General features: G+C 48.0%; 1 protein-coding gene across 1 annotated transcript in view; it reads right to left on the minus strand.

The window, feature by feature from the left end:
- SOCS7 (suppressor of cytokine signaling 7) overlaps positions 1–7,403 on the minus strand; it is a gene marked incomplete at its 5' end in the record, with an annotated part of 34,251 nt that overhangs the window by 564 nt on the left and 26,284 nt on the right. Inside the window, one exon of the mRNA XM_010843139.1 lies at positions 4–5,523. The remainder of the gene's footprint in view (positions 1–3; positions 5,524–7,403) is intronic.

Below are 7,403 nucleotides of genomic sequence, written 5' to 3' on the forward strand. Positions count from 1 at the left end.
AATGTCTCCCGCACTGACACTTTACAAAAAACCGGGAATTGTACATGAGTTTTCCAAACAGGACCTGCAGCAGCTACTAATGTCCCTTTACAAGAGTCAACATGCCTATTAATACAGTATATACAGACACCCCATTCTGGAACTAATCTACAGGGACATCCCAACACCCCCCATCTAGCCCCAGAAAAATACCAAAACACATCCAAAGTGCATTTGTTTTGTTTATATCAAAACATCTTTCCCTTTCCCCACCCCACCCTCAGACCCTCCCACCCCATTTAAGATTGGCCTGCAAGTCTATTTTAACCATTTAGTAATTTTTTATAGTTTATGAAAATAAATTATACAGCAAATATTTTAATAAATTAAGCACAAAAAGGTTGAGGAAAGGAGAAAAACTAAATGGGAAGACAAAAGCCAGGCTGCGCTTTGGCTTGGAGGGTGGGGTGGCAGAAGAGGACGGAAGTGGTTGCAGGGGGATGTGGCTCCCCTTCTGGTGAAGAACTGGCAACCACCCCGAGCCCAGATTGACACCCCTCTTCATTGAGTTCCTTAAAAACAACCAAAAAATGTACAGCAGTGGCTGTGCCACGGGCAGCACCAGTTTGGGCATTCCAACAGGCCTGCCCACAGAGCGGTGCCTGGATTATGCTTGTCCCTTGGAAAAGGTTCTGGGCCTAACAGTGAGGGGCAGGTCCCTGTTCAATCAAGGGAGCACCAGGGATGGAGTAGTCAGACCAGCCTTCCCGCTCCACCTGAGCTGAGTAGGGGGCTTAGGATGCAGCTCAGTGCGGGGCTGTGTGGTTTGTGATCTCCTGGGTTCTGACCAGAAGTGTCCTAAGTTCAATTACACTCCATCTCCAGGAGCAACTAGGATCGCAGTCCAGCTGCGAGCAGACATTCACTGCCCAGACTGGCTGCCATTTGCCTGCCCCTCAGCATTTTGAAAGAGGGGGTAGGAGGGGGGAGGAAGCAATTCCAGGTACCCTCTTAAGAAGATGAAATGGGCGTGGAGGTATGTCACAGACTCAGCATGCAGGACTGGCTTCCTGGGAGGGGGACCAGAGCGGGAAGGAATGGGAGAAGGGACAGAGATGGAAAACAGGAAGAATTCAGGGGCACCTACCAGGAAGGTCAAGAAGCATGAAAAAGACAAAGACAATATGGAATCTGCATGTAAAGAAAGGTCTTTCCCTGGCAGATTATAGAGAATCGATAATTTAAATACAGTTCCTTACTCTATTTTTCTAACTGTAGTATCTGAGTCCCCAGTGCCTCTGTCTCTATGCTCCAACTCTCACCTCACACCTCCCAAGGCTTCACTCTTATCAAGGCCTCCTGCCATTTTGTGCTGAGCATGAAGACTTTAATGTCAAAACAGGATAGATCGCGGGGACTGGCAGATTTGACTTTGCCTTCTTGAGCTGTGTGGCCCAATAATCCTATAGCTATCATGGGGGGAGAGGGGCATGCTTTTTTTTTTCTTTTTATTTTTTAATAAAAAAGGTTTTACTCCCCAGGAGCAAATAAATCATTTTGAACTACTGATAAACACTGCTGCAGTGAAAAGAAAGATGGCTCCATGTATGCAATAGCACAAATTCCGTGTAAGAACAGCTGTGTCGACAATTAGAGCTAAAAATCACTTCTCCACTTCCCCCTTCCCCACGAACCAAACCAAGAGGATTCCCATAGGGAAAATGTCTAACTCAAAAGCTCCTCCCTTAGGGACAGGGGCATGTAATTCTCTTAGAAGTGGACAACAAACAGCAGGTCTCCCCTCAGTGGAGATGCTCTCCACACCCCCATTAGTGGCAAGACTTCTGCAAATAAAGACACACACATACGCACACACACAGACTTTCAGACCTCCTTCCAGCAGCAGAGCTGTACATCCCAGTGCTGAGGCCTCTAACTTCAGGGCTCAACCCCTAGGGAGAGGTGGCAGGGCAGCGGGGAATCTAACCTAGGGGGCAAGTTCCTCCAATTGCCATTTCCTACCAGGGTCAAGGGTTTCAAGCAGGCCATGTTCTTCTGGGTCCCGGGGTGAGGGCTTCAAGGCTGGCACCCAGCTTTGCTGTAGTCTCTCACCCTGGATCTGGGAACACTAACCACCCTGCCTCTCGCCAGTTCTTTCTGGAAGCATAGGGGTTCTGTGGCCATCCCCACGTCACTCCCAACCTTAATAAGGGGCTTGTGGAATCAGCCCCAGCGACAAGCATGAAAGCAGAAGAAACTGTGGTGATGGGCTCCCCACTACGCCTCTGCCCTCACGAGGCTGGGAGCTGCCACCCAGGGCTGGCTTTCCAGGATGTCACACTCACTGTATCTAGGCACAGGCAGGCAACCAGACCAAGGTCATTGCCAACTGTCCCTAAGACCTAGTCGTCACCTATTTATCTAGTCCCACACCAAAGACCCCATACCTCCTCACTCCTGTGTGACCACAGCACACGAAATTCAAGTAATAGCAAGTTGTAGCAGTAACTGTCACTAGATCACAGTGGTTCACACCTGTCCTGAGGAAGGTTACAGTAGATCAGTCATAAACAAGCAAAGGTTAAACAGGCAGATCCGAGGTACTGACATCACCTAGCCACAACCAATGACGGGTCCCTAGAGGTGAGAGCCTTTTCCAGTCTGTGAGTTGAAAATACAAGCACCAAAAAGGAATGAGTTCCTTCTGCAGACTGCGTTTCAATTAGCACTACACAGAACTGGTAGAGGGTCAGGGGTACGGCCGGCGGGTGAAGGGGAGTGCTGACGACAGCCAGCTGCTCCTGCTCCCTCTGTTGACTGACTGGGCTGGTGCCCTTCCTCCTCACCTCTGGATGGAGCCTGTCTCCTCCGGCACAATTCTGTTCTGTAGCCACTCTACTGAGGAAGAAGTAGGGTATAGCCTGGGCTGTGACTCATGCACAGACAGGTCACAGACATGGTCAACACTACCCTTCCCGGCAGGAGAAAGAACGGTGGTTGAGGGTGGGTCACGCCTCCTCAGCTGGTTTGGTTTTGTACCTGAGTACAGATCCTCCAGTGGAAACCGCTGGTACCACAAAGGGTCCAGGGCTCTGCCTCCCTTCCTCTGGCTATGCTGAGAGCAGTGAAGCCCCAGCCACGGGCAGGGCAGGGGCCCCTGGCTGACTTCTGGCTCTGGGCTCCACCTTGCCATCATAACCCCTCAGCATTCACATCTACCTGATGACTAGGAAGTTTTGGTCTAGATCACAGCACAGAAAAAGGATTCTTTGATGCCACTGCTCTAACTTGGGGCTGTGCACTGTTCAGTACATGCTGTGCAGGTATCTGCTTGTGTGCTCTTGTTCCTGCATTTCTCAGTGTCCTCCCCTCACCTAAAAACCAAAGTCCCACAGCTCCAGAGCTTTCCTAGACCATCTGGCCTTCCATGAACTTAGCCACTCTGGATTTCTTTAGAGCCAGCCCTCGATTCTCCTTTGCTGCGCTGAGTCATTCTCTAAATGTGGCCATCACCTAAAAGCTCCCTTAGGCCAGATAATATGTCTTCCACCTCTTGTGTTTTCCACAGTAGCTAGCCTAGAGCCACACAAGTGCACACTAAAAAGTAATTTTTTAAAAAAAGATTTCAGATAGCTGCAAAACAGCCACTTGAGGATCTCAACAGATTCCAGTCAGTAGGCTTTAGGTGGGTGGCACTTTCTGCAAGATGGCAAGTTAATTTGCACATTCAAGAGGTGAGACCCATTGGTTAAGCCAATTCCTGGGATCACTATCTTAACTGGTTGGTAATACTACCATGACAGCCAGAGAGAGCAGAGGGGCCAAACAACAGAGCAGAGGTGGGCTGTGTTTATGCTACAAAGCTCATTTTGTGCATTACCTCTTGACAGCCAGGTAACAATGCAAGTTTCCACCCTATTCAGCTAAAAGGAGGAACGGTCATTCCACACGGGACGTAAGGCAGAAGGTCGATGCTTCCAGGTGAGGCAGTCCTATAAACCACCAAAACACTGGGGCCTCACCCTAAACCATCAGGAAACCACAAACCTGACATTATTTATCTCACTAGATGAGGCAGATTTAAACACAGGGGAACCAAAAGAGGCAGTGTACTGGAACACTTACTGCAAAAGAGTAATAAAGATCAAACAGCTCAATTTTCACATCTTAATAACAAACTTCTCCCCAGAGTAACTCTACAGAAAAGCAAACTCATACTGCTATGTGATTTGACAATGGCCCAGTTCAGAAAAGCACTGGAATTCTTCTCCCTCTTCCTCTACTTCTATCTGGAAAAGAGGCAGCTCTCAAATCAGCATCTGACAGACTTCCCAATGAAAGGAGGGCAAACAAGATCTAACTCAGGAAAATGTCTGAGTTGCTAGAAAGAACTCAGGAAAATAAACAAGCCTTTGCTCCCTCCTGTTTCAGACCAACCTAAGATGAGCTGTAATGCTCTCCTCCCTCTCACTGATCTCAAACATCCCATTAAAGCTGAGCCATGAGGGAGCTTTCTCTAGGAAGAGCACAATAGTTTCCTTTCTCACCCTCCTCCACATTCCCTCTTACTAGCTGACAGACATATGGAGGTAAGGAACACTGACTCCTAAGTCATGGGTACCGTTTGCCATTAAGAATCTGGAAGCACGCTCCATTAACGGCAGCAGCCCGGGACTGGAGCTCTGAACTGCTCAGGTGATGAAAATACTACTGCCTTGACAGCTGGTAGAAGCAATAGGAATGATGTTACCATGACCAGAGTGAAATGAAGTTATCTCGAGGGAAGGGGTTGAGGGGAGAGAAACAGGGCTAACATGAAGTCATAGAATTCAGTAAAACAGAACGAATATAGCTTCTATGAGAGGTGATTCTGAAATTAGGTTCCTAAACCTTAGAAGGAAGGTATATGAGGAGTCACTACTTCCCCAGTGGGGCCATGTGCCAGGTTTTGTCCAGCATTTCTATTTAAGACTATCCACCCTCCTTTCTTTCCTGTTCCTGCTAAAGCTACCCATGCTTACAGAGAAGCAGGTTCTCCTCAATTAGAAACTCCCAACTTGATCTGCACTCTTGACTCCTTTCCCTTTCTTCAAGGTCAATGTGAAGACTGGAATTCTGCCTTTGGGACCAGCTGAATGATCATCACTGGCAACCTGCTCTCCTCTCCTTCCCTCCCTAAGACCTGCTCACCCTCAGCACCACTTCCAATCCAATGGGCACAAACCCCAGTTGCCTTTAGGGTGAGTCTTCTGTACCGAGAAATGCAAATATACAAAACAAAACTTCTGAAAAAGGAACAGTGTTGAGACTTCTTCCGGTTTCCCGGGGAGTTCATCCAGGTCCAGGAGCACAGGGCTGGATGTGACATGGTGGAGCCCTGCTCAGAGTCCGCTGGTGTGCTTCATCCAAGCCCCAGGGTGGTGAGGGGAACCAGTCTCTTGCACAGAGGATCCCAATCCTTCCTACTCCCTCATGTTTTCTTCACTCTCCTTTTCATGGTGGCTTCATTTGGTTCTTTAAAACTGGAGCTTGGCAACCAAATGCCTAGGTTAAAAAAGGGGAAAATTAGAGTGGCTCAATACAGTGGAATCAAAACGGAGTCACAGCCCAGCCTCTGGAGGTAGAGGAGCACAGCTCAAAGGGAGAATGGAGCCTGGAGAGCCCAGTGCTTCCACAAACACTGCAGGCAGCTGGGGATGCAGCGTGGCCTTTGTCATGGAGACCTGAGCAGCCTACAACCTGGTCACCAAAAAAGGTCCTAAAATGACAGATAAAGATGCCCCTCACACCGCTTCCCTTCTCTCTTTTCCTTTCCCCTTCATTTTCCATTCACTCTTCCCCTCTGCTTCTCCCCTAAGGCCCACTTGCTCTAGGGACCAAAAAAGGAACCGGGTCCCTGGAGGAATCCCTGGCGAGTCAGGCTAGAAACAGCTGCAAGCCTACGGCTTCTGGCCAGTGAAGAGGGCTGACATATCGTCACAAAGGCCGGTGTGGCATTAACCTTCCGATTCAAGAAGGGCACTGTGCCAGCTGTCACTCTGTCCCGTAACTCCAAGCGCCCTGGCAAGAAATTCTCCAGGAAACAGCATGCACAGACCAAGTGGCCACTAAGAACTCTGAAATTAAAACAAGTCTGACCAACGAGAAATCCTAATGGCCAAATTTCATAGCTTAAAAGGCCTTTCCCTTGGGAAGTGTTCCCAAGAGAACTTCCTTGTTTTTTCAAGAGGTCCTCAGAGCAAGCACAGCAGGGTGGTTTATTCTCTGCTACAAGCAACAACCCCAGTGTCACAGCAAAAAAGAGACCCCAGGAGTTCAGTGCAATCCTCTACTAATATATGACTGCCCCTCCACACTCATGACCAATGGCCAGCCCCAGCCTATGCCTGATCATATCAGGGCTTTTGTACTTAGAGGATCTCTTGCCTAGAATGTCTGCTCCCAGGTCCTCTCACAGTTAACTCCTTGATATTCAAATCTCAGCTAAAATGCCACCTCCTCACAAGAGCCTTCCCTGATCATTCAAACTTGAGTATGAATGACATGTTACCACTAACCACTGAACTTCACCCAATTTAATTTCCCTCACAACATGCACAGTCAACTGAAACTAGCCTATTCCCTGACTCACTTGTTGCTATCCTCCCTAAAGAACTGCAGCTCTGTGAGAACAGGGCCTTTGACTATCTTGTTCAGCACTCTCTTCTCAATTCATACTGCCTACTTAATATATAGAGGTCTGCTGAATCAACAAATGGGGAACTCACTAACTCCTGCGGAAAACCATTCCATACTTGGATCTGTTCAAAAGGTTCTTCTAAAGATAAAACTGAGGACTTCCCTGACAGTCCAGTGGTTAAGAATCCAAGCTTCTGCTGCTTGGGGCACAGGTTTAATCCCTGGTCAGGAAAGTTCTATATGCTGCGCAGTGCGACCAAAAACAAAATAAAGTAGAAATAAAGCTGGAGACTGAACTCTGTTTATAACTTACTCTGTGTTCCTGCCCTGCTCCCTGGAACCACACAGAATAAGTTTGATTACTCTTAGGAAAATCTATCAAACAATTCTTTTGGCCTCCAAGCCCCTCTCACCCTAAAACTTCTCTGGTCCATGATAATCATTTATTCCCTGCATTATGAAGTGTGGACAGTCCCCACCATCCCTAACCTTTCTCTGAATATACATGTGCTCGTGTAGGCTCCTCCTAAGGCACAGCACCTACAGAAGCAGTGCTCTAATTGAACACTGCCAATTATTCCTCAACAGTGCAGATGAGTAGGTGGGTCCCCCTAGTTCCCTACCCTAATCATTGCAAAGCCACCAAACAGAGAAACCCTCCTAGACAAAAGAGCCCTTAAATGTTTTAGGAGACACTTCTGAGTGCACAAAACTTGCCAATAAAGGCAGACCTCCTTTAGATTGTT

The sequence above is a fragment of the Bison bison genome, unplaced genomic scaffold (assembly GCF_000754665.1).
Source record: "Bison bison bison isolate TAMUID 2011002044 unplaced genomic scaffold, Bison_UMD1.0 scf7180017864180, whole genome shotgun sequence".
Classification (NCBI taxonomy): domain Eukaryota; kingdom Metazoa; phylum Chordata; class Mammalia; order Artiodactyla; family Bovidae; genus Bison; species Bison bison.